The 15,240-nt window shown below is 35.7% G+C and overlaps 1 protein-coding gene across 1 annotated transcript in view; it reads right to left on the reverse strand.

Moving 5' to 3' along the window:
* nfatc1 (nuclear factor of activated T cells 1) overlaps positions 1-15,240 on the reverse strand; it is a 79,646-nt gene that overhangs the window by 50,040 nt on the left and 14,366 nt on the right. The window lies entirely within an intron of this gene.

Raw genomic sequence — 15,240 nt, forward strand, 5'->3', positions numbered from 1 at the left:
AAGATTGTCTATATGTGACATAGATCCTCCATATGTGACAAAGATCGTCTATATGTGACAAAGATCGTCTTTATGTGACAAAGATCGTCTATATGTGACATAGATCCTCCATATGTGACAAAGATCGTCTATATGTGACAAAGATCGTCTTTATGTGACAAAGATCGTCTATATGTGACATAGATCCTCCATATGTGACAAAGATTGTCGATATATGACAAAGATTGTCTATACAGGTAAAAGCCAGTAAATTAGAATATTTTGAAAAACTTGATTTATTTCAGTAATTGCATTCAAAAGGTGTAACTTGTACATTATATTTATTCATTGCACACAGACTGATGCATTCAAATGTTTATTTCATTTAATTTTGATGATTTGAAGTGGCAACAAATGAAAATCCAAAATTCCGTGTGTCACAAAATTAGAATATTACTTAAGGCTAATACAAAAAAGGGATTTTTAGAAATGTTGGCCAACTGAAAAGTATGAAAATGAAAAATATGAGCATGTACAATACTCAATACTTGGTTGGAGCTCCTTTTGCCTCAATTACTGCGTTAATGCGGGGTGGCATGGAGTCGAAGAGTTTCTGGCACTGCTCAGGTGTTATGAGAGCCCAGGTTGCTCTGATAGTGGCCTTCAACTCTTCTGCGTTTTTGGGTCTGGCATTCTGCATCTTCCTTTTCACAATACCCCACAGATTTTCTATGGGGCTAAGGTCAGGGGAGTTGGCGGGCCAATTTAGAACAGAAATACCATGGTCCGTAAACCAGGCACGGGTAGATTTTGCGCTGTGTGCAGGCGCCAAGTCCTGTTGGAACTTGAAATCTCCATCTCCATAGAGCAGGTCAGCAGCAGGAAGCATGAAGTGCTCTAAAACTTGCTGGTAGACGGCTGCGTTGACCCTGGATCTCAGGAAACAGAGTGGACCGACACCAGCAGATGACATGGCACCCCATGTCACGTATAGACTATCTTTGTCATATATTGACAATCTTTGTCACATAAGGAGGATCTATGTCACATATAGACGATCTTGTCGAGTATAGACGATCTTTGTCACATAAAGAGGATCTATGTCACATATAGACAATCTCTGTCACATATCGACAATCTTTGTCACACATAGAGGATCTATGTCACATATAAACTATCTTTGTCATATATTGACAATCTTTGTCACATATGGAAGATCTATGTCACATATAGACGATCTTTGTCGTATATTGACAATCTTTGTCACATATGGAAGATCTGTGTCACATATACAGGGGCGCCGAAAAGGGGGTGTAAAGGAGACGGATTCTAGGGGCTCATGATGGAGGGGGGCCCAGAGAGGCCCCTAATGATGATGAAATTATAATACAGAAAAAATAATGACACTGTGTTGGGGGCCCTGTAAAGATTCTTTTCATGGGGCCCAAAATCCCTAGCGGCGCCCCTGCACATATAGACGATCTTTGTCACATATGGAGGATCTATGTCACATATAGACGATCTTTGTCATATATTGACAATCTTTATCACATATGGAAGATCTATGTCAAATATAGACGATCTTTGTCATATATTGACAATCTTTATCACATATGGAAGATCTATGTCAAATATAGACGATCTTTGTCATATATTGACAATCTTTGTCACATATGGAAGATCTATGTCACATATAGACGATCTTTGTCACATATGGAGGATCTATGTCACATAGACGATCTTTGTCACATATAGACGATCTTTGTCACATATAGACGATCTATGTCACATATAGACGATCTTTGTCACATATGGAGGATCTATGTCACATACAGGTAAAAGCCAGTAAATTAGAATATTTTGAAAAACTTGATTTATTTCAGTAATTGCATTCAAAAGGTGTAACTTGTACATTATATTTATTCATTGCACACAGACTGATGCATTCAAATGTTTATTTCATTTAATTTTGATGATTTGAAGTGGCAACAAATGAAAATCCAAAATTCCGTGTGTCACAAAATTAGAATATTACTTAAGGCTAATACAAAAAAGGGATTTTTAGAAATGTTGGCCAACTGAAAAGTATGAAAATGAAAAATATGAGCATGTACAATACTCAATACTTGGTTGGAGCTCCTTTTGCCTCAATTACTGCGTTAATGTGTGCAGGCGCCAAGTCCTGTTGGAACTTGAAATCTCCATCTCCATAGAGCAGGTCAGCAGCAGGAAGCATGAAGTGCTCTAAAACTTGCTGGTAGACGGCTGCGTTGACCCTGGATCTCAGGAAACAGAGTGGACCGACACCAGCAGATGACATGGCACCCCAAACCATCACCCAACCATGCAAATTTTGCATTTACTTTGGAAATCGAGGTCCCAGAGTCTGGAGGAAGACAGGAGAGGCCCAGGATCCACGTTGCCTGAAGTCTAGTGTAAAGTTTCCACCATCAGTGATGGTTTGGGGTGCCATGTCATCTGCTGGTGTCGGTCCACTCTGTTTCCTGAGATCCAGGGTCAACGCAGCCGTCTACCAGCAAGTTTTAGAGCACTTCATGCTTCCTGCTGCTGACCTGCTCTATGGAGATGGAGATTTCAAGTTCCAACAGGACTTGGCGCCTGCACACAGCGCAAAATCTACCCGTGCCTGGTTTACGGACCATGGTATTTCTGTTCTAAATTGGCCCGCCAACTCCCCTGACCTTAGCCCCATAGAAAATCTGTGGGGTATTGTGAAAAGGAAGATGCAGAATGCCAGACCCAAAAACGCAGAAGAGTTGAAGGCCACTATCAGAGCAACCTGGGCTCTCATAACACCTGAGCAGTGCCAGAAACTCTTCGACTCCATGCCACCCCGCATTAACGCAGTAATTGAGGCAAAAGGAGCTCCAACCAAGTATTGAGTATTGTACATGCTCATATTTTTCATTTTCATACTTTTCAGTTGGCCAACATTTCTAAAAATCCCTTTTTTGTATTAGCCTTAAGTAATATTCTAATTTTGTGACACACGGAATTTTGGATTTTCATTTGTTGCCACTTCAAATCATCAAAATTAAATGAAATAAACATTTGAATGCATCAGTCTGTGTGCAATGAATAAATATAATGTACAAGTTACACCTTTTGAATGCAATTACTGAAATAAATCAAGTTTTTCAAAATATTCTAATTTACTGGCTTTTACCTGTATGTGACATAGATCCTCCATATGTGACAAAGATCGTCTATATGTGACATAGATCGTCTATATGTGACAAAGATCGTCTATATGTGACAAAGATCGTCTATGTGACATAGATCCTCCATATGTGACAAAGATCGTCTATATGTGACATAGATCTTCCATATGTGACAAAGATTGTCAATATATGACAAAGATCGTCTATATTTGACATAGATCTTCCATATGTGATAAAGATTGTCAATATATGACAAAGATCGTCTATATTTGACATAGATCTTCCATATGTGATAAAGATTGTCAATATATGACAAAGATCGTCTATATGTGACATAGATCCTCCATATGTGACAAAGATCGTCTATATGTGCAGGGGCGCCGCTAGGGATTTTGGGCCCCATGAAAAGAATCTTTACAGGGCCCCCAACACAGTGTCATTATTTTTTCTGTATTATAATTTCATCATCATTAGGGGCCTCTCTGGGCCCCCCTCCATCATGAGCCCCTAGAATCCGTCTCCTTTACACCCCCTTTTCGGCGCCCCTGTATATGTGACACAGATCTTCCATATGTGACAAAGATTGTCAATATACGACAAAGATCGTCTATATGTGACATAGATCTTCCATATGTGACAAAGATTGTCAATATATGACAAAGATAGTTTATATGTGACATAGATCCTCTATGTGTGACAAAGATTGTCGATATGTGACAGAGATTGTCTATATGTGACATAGATCCTCTTTATGTGACAAAGATCGTCTATACTCGACAAGATCGTCTATATGTGACATAGATCCTCCTTATGTGACAAAGATTGTCAATATATGACAAAGATAGTCTATACGTGACATAGTTTCTCTATGTGTGACAAAGATTGTCGACATATGACAAAGATCGTCTATATCTGACAAAGATTGTCAATATATGACAAAGATAGTCTATATGTAGCATCGATCCTCTATATGTGACAAAGATTGTCGATATATGACAAAGATCGTCTATATGTGACATAAATCCTCTTTATGTGACAAAGATTGTCTATATCCGATAAGATCGTCTATATGTGACAAAGATCGTTTATCGTCTATATGTGACAAAGATTGTTGATTGTCTGTATGAGACAAAGATTGCCTATATGTGACAAAGATCGTCTATATGTGACAAAGATCGTTTATCGTCTATATGTGACAAAGATTGTCGATTGTCTGTATGAGACAAAGATTGCCTATATGTGACAAAGATCGTCTATATGTGACAAAGATCGTTTATCGTCTATATGTGACAAAGATTGTCTATATGTGACATAGATCCTCTATGTGTGACAAAGATTGTCGATATGTGACAGAGATTGTCTATATGTGACATAGATCCTCTTTATGTGACAAAGATCGTCTATACTCGACAAGATCGTCTATATGTGACATAGATCCTCCATATGTGACAAAGATTGTCAATATATGACAAAGATAGTCTATACGTGACATAGATCCTCTATGTGTGACAAAGATTGTCGATATATGACAAAGATGGTCTATATCTGACAAAGATTGTCAATATATGACAAAGATAGTCTATATGTAGCATCGATCCTCTATATGTGACAAAGATTGTCGATATATGACAAAGATCGTCTATATGTGACATAGATCCTCTATATGTGACAAAGATCGTCTATATCCGACAAGATCGTCTATATGTGACAAAGATCGTTTATCGTCTATATGTGACAAAGAATGTCGATTGTCTGTATGTGACAAAGATCGTCTATATGTGACAAAGATCGTTTATCGTCTATATGTGACAAAGATTGTCGATTGTCTGTATGTGACAAAGATCGTCTATATGTGACAAAGATTGCCTATATGTGACAAAGATCGTTTATCATCTATATGTGACAAAGATTGTCGATTGTCTGTATGTAACAAAGATCGTCTATATGTGACAAAGATTGCCTATATGTGACAAAGATAGTCTAAATATGACATAGATCCTCTATATGTGACAAAGATTGTCTATATGTGACAAAGATCATTTATATGAAGAAGATTGTCTACATGTGACAAAGATCCTATGTGACAAAGATTGTCGATATGTGACAAAGATCGTCTATATCTGACAAAGATTGTCAATATATGACAAAGATAGTCTATATGTAGCATCGATCCTCTATATGTGACAAAGATTGTCGATATATGACAAAGATCGTCTATATGTGACATAAATCCTCTTTATGTGACAAAGATCGTCTATATCCGACAAGATCGTCTATATGTGACAAAGATCGTTTATCGTCTATATGTGACAAAGAATGTCGATTGTCTGTATGTGACAAAGATCGTCTATATGTGACAAAGATCGTTTATCGTCTATATGTGACAAAGATTGTCGATTGTCTGTATGTGACAAAGATCGTCTATATGTGACAAAGATCGTTTATCGTCTATATGTGACAAAGAATGTCGATTGTCTGTATGTGACAAAGATTGCCTATATGTGACAAAGATCGTTTATCATCTATATGTGACAAAGATTGTCGATTGTCTGTATGTAACAAAGATTGTCTATATGTGACAAAGATCATTTATATGAAGAAGATTGTCTACATGTGACAAAGATCCCATGTGACAAAGATTGTCGATATGTAACAAAGATTCTGGATATGTGAAGAAGATCACCTATATGTGACAAAGATCGTCGATTTATGACAAAGATCATCCATATGTGCAAAGATTGTCTATATTATCACTGTGGAGTTAAACAAATAAAAACAATGGCGCTCACAAGTATAGAAGAATCAAAAAGCAGGTTTCGTAGCACACCAAGTTTTAATTGTGATGAGACCGGACATTTCTGGGAAAAGATGCCAAAGCAGACTTATTTCACAGCGGAGCCTCTCTTTCAGCGGCGCCGCTTTCAATCGCGCACCAACACATCCCTCTCTTCTCTCCCTCGGTCTGCTCCTCCTCAAAGTTCACGTACGCGGAGTCTCCTTGTTGAAATCATTATTATTCTAGCAATATGGTTGGAGGAAGATAAGGGTTTTTGTGATTTCTGACCATTTGTGAGGGCACCAAAGGGACTTCTGTGTGCGTGTGTTGGCAGAGAACGTTGGATTGTTTAGCTTCACTAAAATATGGAACTAATTATTCATGTTTACGTTGTTTCTTACGGACAATTTTGCGTCACGACACCAACTTTTCGATTGACGTGACCATTTAGTTTCTGAGGACTGCTCTTTCAGCAGTTCTGGGGGGCTTCTCTAGACGCTCACCGCAGCCATTAGCCTCGCCATCCGTCACCTATGACGTCACCATCCAAACGGAATTCAAAAGACCACTTCCTGTTCTTCCGGGGGCCATTAAACCAGCGCGGTGGAGCTTTGTGTTTGACATCGGCTCGCATTATCACCCGCAAGAGGAATGCCCAGACGCCGAAAAGGGGGAGGGGGAGGGGGGTGTTACAGAGGCATCCGCTTCATTCCAAACACACACACACACACACACACACACACACACACACTTTCTTGTATTTAGTACCTTCTTGAGACAAAGTTTGCTTCTTTTATGAATTTATCACACGGACAAAGATAAGACCTTCTGGAGGAAAGTTCTGTGGTCAGATGAAACAAAAATGGAGCTGTTTGGCCACAATACCCAGCAATATGTTTGGAGGAGAAAAGGTCCCAGAAACACCATTCCTAGCGTCAAGCATGGTGGTGGTAGTATTATGCTCTGGGCCTGTTTTGCTGCCAATGGAACTGCTGCTTTAATTAAATGGGACAGTGAAAAAGGAGGATTAGCTCCAAATTGTTCAAGACAAGCTAAAATCATCAGCCCGGAGGTTGGGTCTTGGGCACAGTTGGGGGTTCCAACAGGACAATGACCCCAAACACACGTCTAAAGTGGTAAAGGAATGGCTAAATCAGGCTAGAATTAAAATTTTAGAATGGCCTTCCCAAAGTACTGACTTAAAGGTGTGGACAATGCTGAAGAAACAAGTCCATGTCAGAAAACCAACACATTTAGCTGAACTGCACCAATTTAGTCAAGAGGAGTGGTCAAAAATTCAAGCAGAGGCTTGTGGATGGCTACCAAAAGCGCCTTATTGCAGTGAAACTTGCCAACTTTGGATCGCGACTGTACATACTATGCACATATAAAATAGGTAAGCTTTTAGTTAATTATTCTTTTTTTTGGTTTATAATTGTTTTTTATTACAGTATGTTTCCATATACATATTTATTAGTATTTATTTCTAATTAATTTTGGCCAAAGGGGCCGCATTTCAATTTCTTACACACACTTGTTGTGTCATATGTTGACCAGAGGGGGAGCACTTCATTATTTATTTTTTTTTTTTTTTACACACACACTTGTTATTTCATATGTTGACCAAAGGGGAGCACTTAATTTTTTTTACACACACTTGTTATTTCATATGTTGACCAAAGGGGGAGCACTTAAATTTTTTTACACACACTTGTTATGTCATATGTTGACCAGAGGGGGAGCACTTAAGTTTTTTTTTTTTTTTTTTTACACACACACACTTGTTATTTCATATGTTGACCAAAGGGGGAGCACTTCAAATGTTTACACACACTTGTTATGTCATATGTTGACCAGAGGGGGAGCACTTCACATTTTTACACACACTTGTTATTTCATATGTTGACCAGAGGGGGAGAACTTCAAATGTTTACACACACTTGTTATGTCATATGTTGACCAGAGGGGGAGCACTTAATTATATTTTTTTTTTACACACACACTTGTTATTTCATATGTTGACCAAAGGGGGAGCACTTATTTTTTTTTACACACACTTGTTATTTCATATGTTGACCAAAGGGGGAGCACTTAAAATTTTTTACACACACTTGTTATGTCATATGTTGACCAGAGGGGGAGCACTTAAGTTTTTTTTTTTTTTTTTTTACACACACACACACACTTGTTATTTCATATGTTGATCAAAGGGGGAGCACGTAAATTTTTTTACACACACTTGTTATTTCATATGTTGATCAAAGGGGGAGCACTTACATTTTTTTACACACACTTATGTCATATGTTGACCAGAGGGGGAGCACTTCACATTTTTACACACACTTGTTATTTCATATGTTGACCAGAGGGCATGCACTTCAAATGTTTACACACACTTGTTATGTCATATGTTGACCAGAGGGGGTGCACTTCAAATGTTTACACACACTTGTTATGTCATATGTTGACCAGAGGGGGTGCACTTCAAATGTTTACACACACTTGTTATGTCATATGTTGATCAGGGGTGCAAATGAGACATTGTCTATTAGATGCAATGTTATTGGGACCATGATTTATGTCTTAACTTGTTCACACCTCCTCATATGGAAGATACTTTTCCTTGTTGAGGTCTTGAGAAGGGTGAAAAGACAAGAACACACACACACACACACACACACACACACACACACACACACACACACACACACACACACACACACACACACACACACACACACAATTGGTCAAGGGGCTAATCAGGACAAAACAAAATCCATCCTGTCACGCATTGGACTCCACATGATCTTTGTTGATATCCTAATGTGGTCACATGGACAAAAGACAATTCAAAAAAAAAAAGAAAAAAAGAGGCCTCATGACTCCGACGTGGCGATCGTTTCGCTTCAAAGAAAAATTGTAACTCCACGCTCGCCAAAAACCTGCACGTCGGCTATTTTGAAGACGTTCAATTGTCAATGAAGTGTCACATAAAGTATATTTTAGACTCTTCAAAAAACTGTTGAAAACCTTTGAAGACTGCAAGCCGTTTAAAACGTGTGCGCATTATTGATGATCTTCACTATTTGAATAGCAACAACAATTTAATTGGTGTCTTTATTACAAAAGCTTGTTTTAGAACTGAATTTGTTTACATCAAATTATGCTGACAATTTCATAGAAAAAATATTCAGTGTAATACAAATTCAGTGTAAAAAAATTCAGTGCTTAATACTGACATTTTTTACAATAACGTTTTATACATTATATAAAAATTCTGTGTAAAAAAAATGATGTGCTTTTTTTTACGATTAATTAGTATTCATTATATAAAAATTCAGTGTAAAAAAAATTCACTGTATTAAATTCCATGTAAAAAAAAATCAGTGCTTAATACTAAATTTTTTTTTACAATTAATTTGTATTCATTGTATAAAAATTCAGCGTAAAAAAAATCAGTGCTTAATACTGACATTTTGTACAATAAAGTTTTATACATTATATAAAAATTCAGTGTAAAAAAAATGATGTGCTTTTTTTTACGATTAATTAGTATTCATTATATAAAAATTCAGCGTAATATAAATTCAGTGTAAAAAAAATTCACTGTATTAAATTCCGTGTAAAAAAAATCTGCGCTTAATACTACTTTTTTTTTTACAATTAATTGTTGTTCATTGTATAAAAATTCAGCGTAAAAAAAATCAGTGCTTAATACTAAAAAAAAAATTACAATTAATTTTTATTCATTGTATAAAAATTCAGTGTAAAAAATCAGTGCTTAATACTAAATTTTTTTTACAATACATTTTTATTCAGTGTATAAAAATTCAATGTAAAAAAATTCAGTGCATAAAGTTCTGTGTATACAATTCAGTGCTTAGTACTGAAATGTTTTGCAATTAATTTGTATTCATTATATAAAAATTCAGTGTAAAAAAATTATGTGCTTAGTATTGAATTTTTTTTTTTTACAATTAAATAGTATTAATTATATAAAAATTCAATGTAATACAAATTCAGTGTAAAAAAAATTCACTGTATTAAATTCCGTGTAAAAAAAAATCAGTGCTTAATACTACATTTTTTACAATTAATTTGTATTCATTGTATACAAATTCAGTGTAAAAAAATCAGTGCTTAATACTACATTTTTTTTACAATTAAATTTTATTCATTGTATAAAAATTCAGCGTAAAAAAAATCAGTGCTTAATACTACATTTTTTTTACAATTAATTTTTATTCATTGTATAAAAATTCAGTGAAAAAAATCAGTGCTTAATACTACATTTTTTTTTACAATACATTTTTATTCAGTGTAATATTCAGTGCATAAAGTTCTGTGTATACAATTCAGTGCTTAGTACTGAAATGTTTTACAATTAATTTGTATTCATTATATAAAAATTCAGTGTAAAAAAATTATGTGCTTAGTATTGAATTTTTTTTTACAATTAATTTGTATTAATTATATAAAAATTCTGTGTAATACAAATTCAGTGTGAAAAAAATTCAGTGCTTAATACAAAAAATTTTTACAATTAATTTTTATTCATTGTATAAAATTTCTGTGTAAAAAACAATGCTTATTACTGATTTTTTTTTTTACAATTAATTTTTATACAGTGTATAAAAATTCAGTTTAAAAAAATTCAGTGTATAAATTTCCGTGAAAAAAAACTCAGTGCTTATTATTGAATTTTTTTTACAATTCATTTGTATTCACTGTATAAAAAGTCAGTGCTGAAAACTGAATTGTTTTACAATGAATATTTATTCAACGTATAAAAATTCAGTGTAAAAAAAAAAATCTGTGCTGAATAGTGAATTTTTTACAATTAATTTTTATTCATTGTATATAATTCAGTGTAGAAAATTCAGTGTACAAAATTCTGTGGAAAAAATATTCAGTGCTTAATAATGAATTGTTTTACAATACATTTGTATTCATTGTATAAAAATTAAGTGTATACAAATTCAGTGCCGAATACTACATTTTTTTTTACAAAGAATTTGTATTCAGTGTATAAAGATTCTGTGTAAAAAAAGCGTCATTAGTGTTTACAAAAACACGTTATATTGATTCTGCCGAGATCAAATTGTCCTACGTAACCTTTGTTGACGACGCTGAACTTCACGTACGTTAGGCTAGTTCAAGACCTAAAATTAAATAATTACGGACACATAGCTTAAAAAGTAACAACTGTCTTAAAAGTTTACAAAAAACACATTCAGCTAGTTCAAGACTTTAAATGGGCTTCGGAAGTCTAAGGGAAAACATTAGATCTATTGAAATCTTAGAACATTTCTTAAAATGTATGGTATGTTTTGGTACAGTATGTTCGAGATTCGAAACTGCTGATTTCTACAAAAACATGAATGTCAGGGTCCTTAAATGTTGTCATCAGTGTTTACAAAAACATGTTACGCTGATTCGGCAAAGATCAAATTGTCCTACGTTCGATCTGTTGAAATCTTGGAAGATTGTAAAGTGTTTTTGATATTTACAGTATGTTTAGGTATGTTCAAGACTCAAAAGTGCTGTTGGTTTCTAGGTAAACATTTACATCAGGTTCTTTAAACATCGTCATCAGCGTTTACAAAAACATGTTACATTGATTCATCCGAGTTTAGTTAAAGTTTGTTGACGACTCTGAACTTCACGTACGTTAGGCTAGTTCAAGACTTTAAATTTACTTCCGATCTCGTTACCTTGCGTAATGACAATAAAGCTGATTCTGATTCTGATTCTGATGTTAACGAAAACATAGCTAAAATTAAAGAGTGAAAACTGTCTTAAAAGTTTACAAAAACACACACATTAGGCTACTTCAGGACTATATTTTATTTCGATGTTTATGAAAAACGCTAGATCGGTTAGTATCTAAACTTTTTTAGAGATCTTCGAGACTCTAAACTGTTGAAATGAAAACATGTACGCATGACTTTTGGTATTGGTGTTCCTGGAAAAAAGGGACCCCAACACACATACCGAACAGCAGATTTTTACAACAAATGTCTGCATAAAAGTGATAATAAAAATCTTATTGGAGGTGTTTATTGCACTTTGTTAGTATTCAGTGTTTTATTGTTCATAGTTAATATTGCAAGTCCCACTTTCTTTATTTTCATGTACATTTTGGGTGTCCCATTCAGTAAAAAACTTGTAAAAATTCAATTTTTTTTTTTTGAGGTGGTCTGTTTTTAGAACTCTATCGACATTGTGACTTTTGGTATTGGTGTTCCTGGAAAAAAGGGACCCCAACACACATACTGTACAGCAGATTTTTACAACAAATGTCTGCATAAAAGTGATAATATATCATATTGTAGGTGTTTAATGCACTTTGTTAATATTCAGTGTTTTATTGTTCATAGTTAATATTGTAAGTCCCACTTTCTTTATTTTCATGTACATTTTGGGTGTTCCATTCAGTAAAAAACTTGTAAAAATTCCATTTTTTTTAGGTGGTCTGTTTTTAGAACTCTATCGGACATTGTGACTTTTGGTATTGGTGTTCCTGGAAAAAAGGGACCACAACACACATACTGTACAGCAAATTTTTACAACAATTTTCTGCATAAAAGTGATAATATATTTTATTGTAGGTGTTTAATGCACTTTGATAACATTCAGTGTTTTATTGTTCATAGTTAATATTGTAAGTCCCACTTTCTTTATTTTCATGTACATTTTGGGTGTCCCATTCAGTAAAAAACTTGTAAAAATTCAATTTTTTTTGAGGTGGTCTGTTTTTAGAACTCTATCGGACATTGTGACTTTTGGTATTAGTGTTCCTGGAAAAAAGGGACCCCAACACACATACTGTACAGCAGATTTTTACAGTGTGTATATCATTGATACACATTGTCGTATGTAAAGTGTGCTGAACTGGCGAGTTGAAGACGTAAGAGCGGTCGGCGCATGCGGTCGCGATGGCATCGACGACAACTAAAAAAAAACGGCCTGGTTTGACGCTGCAAGAAAGGGAACCACAGCAGAATGTTCCAGAATAAACTGTGTGCAGGGTTTGGAGTCAGAGTGGAGGTTTTAGGGGGGATGGCGGTAGCAGCGGCGTGTAATCAGACGGTAGTGCGAGGCCCCCTCCAACATGGCGCTCGCCGCCTGCCAGAAACGTGTGTGGTTTCGCCGCTGCCGCCGCTCGCAATGATGTCAGCCGCGCACACGGGAACTTTCCTAAACAAAGACCAGTCTGTGTGCTCGGGGCGGAAAGGGAGGGAGGAGCTTTTTTGGGTTTTTTTTTTTTTTTTGAAGAGAAGAACACACAACCTTTCAGAAACTTCATCCTTCACTTTTTAGCTACCGCCACCGGCCACATCATTAGGTACACCGGCACATCTAAACTCAGAGTTCATTTTTGGTATTCATTCAGCAATATGGTCGTTATTTTGAAGAGGCATGTCCATTTTTAGCCACGCCCCCTGGAGTGATGTCAGCACATGATTCGCCTTCTTCAAAAGAAACAACTGGCAGCATGTCATGCTAATTAATTAACTTTATTGTGACTTAATAATAATATTTATTTAATAATTGTATATTAAAGTTATTGATATTAATCATCATATATACTGTATATACACTTATATATATACATATACACATACATATTCACATACAGTATATATACATACATATATATAAATATATACATATATACATACACTATATTGCCAAAAGTATTTGGCCACCTGCCTTTACTCACATATGAAGTTGAAGTGCCATCCCATGGAATTGTCCAAAATGTTTTAGTATTGTTGCGTTTTGGACCAGTTTTCCTCCCAGGGAATTCAAGTCACAAGTCGCTCCCAAGCTCTTTACGACACTTAAAGCTGAGTTGAAAAACCACCAGAGACAGAATAGGTATTTTGTAATATATTTGCAAAGCTTTGCATATATATATACACATTCAGACCAGTCCAGCATAGAACATTCAATCGCCCCGCTAAGATGGTCTGCCCCCCGAAACACCTTCTCCCCTCTTAAGTCCCTGGCAGTCCTGTCTCTCTAGCCAAAACAAATGTCCATTATCTCTCTCTCTGTAACATTCCTCATTCAAGGTTAAGCACGCAGTTTTGCAGACAACCAAAAGACCACAATTGGAAGAAAAACACTAGCTGTTTTGTAATATGATTATGAAATAAAAAGAAGTAACACTTAAATTCGGATATATGTAAATATCTGCCTCCGACAGTATCCTGGAGCATTCAAAATTCCGTTCACTGGAACTAAGGGGCCAAGCCCAACTCCCGGAAAACAACCCCACACCATAATTCCTCCTCCACCAAATTTCACACTCGGCACAATGCAGTGCGAAATGTAGCGTTCTCCTGGCAACCTCCAAACCCAGACCGGTCCATCAGATTGCCAGATGGAAAAGTGTAAACTAGAGTCCAGTGGTGATGTCCTTTACACCACTGCATCCCACGCTTTGCATTGGACTTGGTGATGTATGGCTTGGATGCAGCTGCACGGCCATGGAAACCCATTTCATGAAGCTCTCTGCGTACTGTACGTGGGCTAATTGGAAGGTCACATGAAGTTTGGAGGTGTGTAGCAAAGTCTTTGTACTATGTCACTCTGTCAGTTTACGTGGCCTACCACTTGGTGGCTGAGTTGCTGTTGTTCCCAAACTCTTCACTTTTCTTATAATAAAGTTGATTTTGGAATATTTAGGAGCGAGGAAATTCCACGACTGGATTTGTTGCACAGGTGGCATCCTGTGACAGTTCCACGCTGGAAATCACTGAGAGCGGCCCATTCTTTCACAAATGTTTGTAGAAACAGACTCCATGCCTAAGTGCTTGATTTGATACACCGGGCCAAGTGATTAGGACACCTGATTCTCATCATTTGGATGGGTGGCCAAATACTTTTGGCAATATAATGTATATACACATATATATATATATATATATATATATATATATATATATATATATATATATATATATACATACACACATATATAAATGCATATACACATATACATATATACATATAAATATATACATATATTATGTTAACTACTATTACTTTGTTAATAAAAATCATTATTAGGGATGTCCTGATCAACATTTTTGGCCTACGATCTAATCATATTTTGAGTCCCGATGCGATACTTTGAACTATAAAAATGTGTAACAAGAAAAGGAAAAATATCAATCTAATCATCATTTATATACTGATACTATTCTAGATATCAATAGACTCGACATCTGGATCTATCATTTACATCGAAGCTTTAGCCGTTAGCTTCCTGTGTCATCCTTCGTTTGTGTA

The sequence above is a fragment of the Nerophis lumbriciformis genome, linkage group LG37, assembly GCF_033978685.3.
Source record: "Nerophis lumbriciformis linkage group LG37, RoL_Nlum_v2.1, whole genome shotgun sequence".
Taxonomy (NCBI): Eukaryota; Metazoa; Chordata; class Actinopteri; order Syngnathiformes; family Syngnathidae; genus Nerophis; species Nerophis lumbriciformis.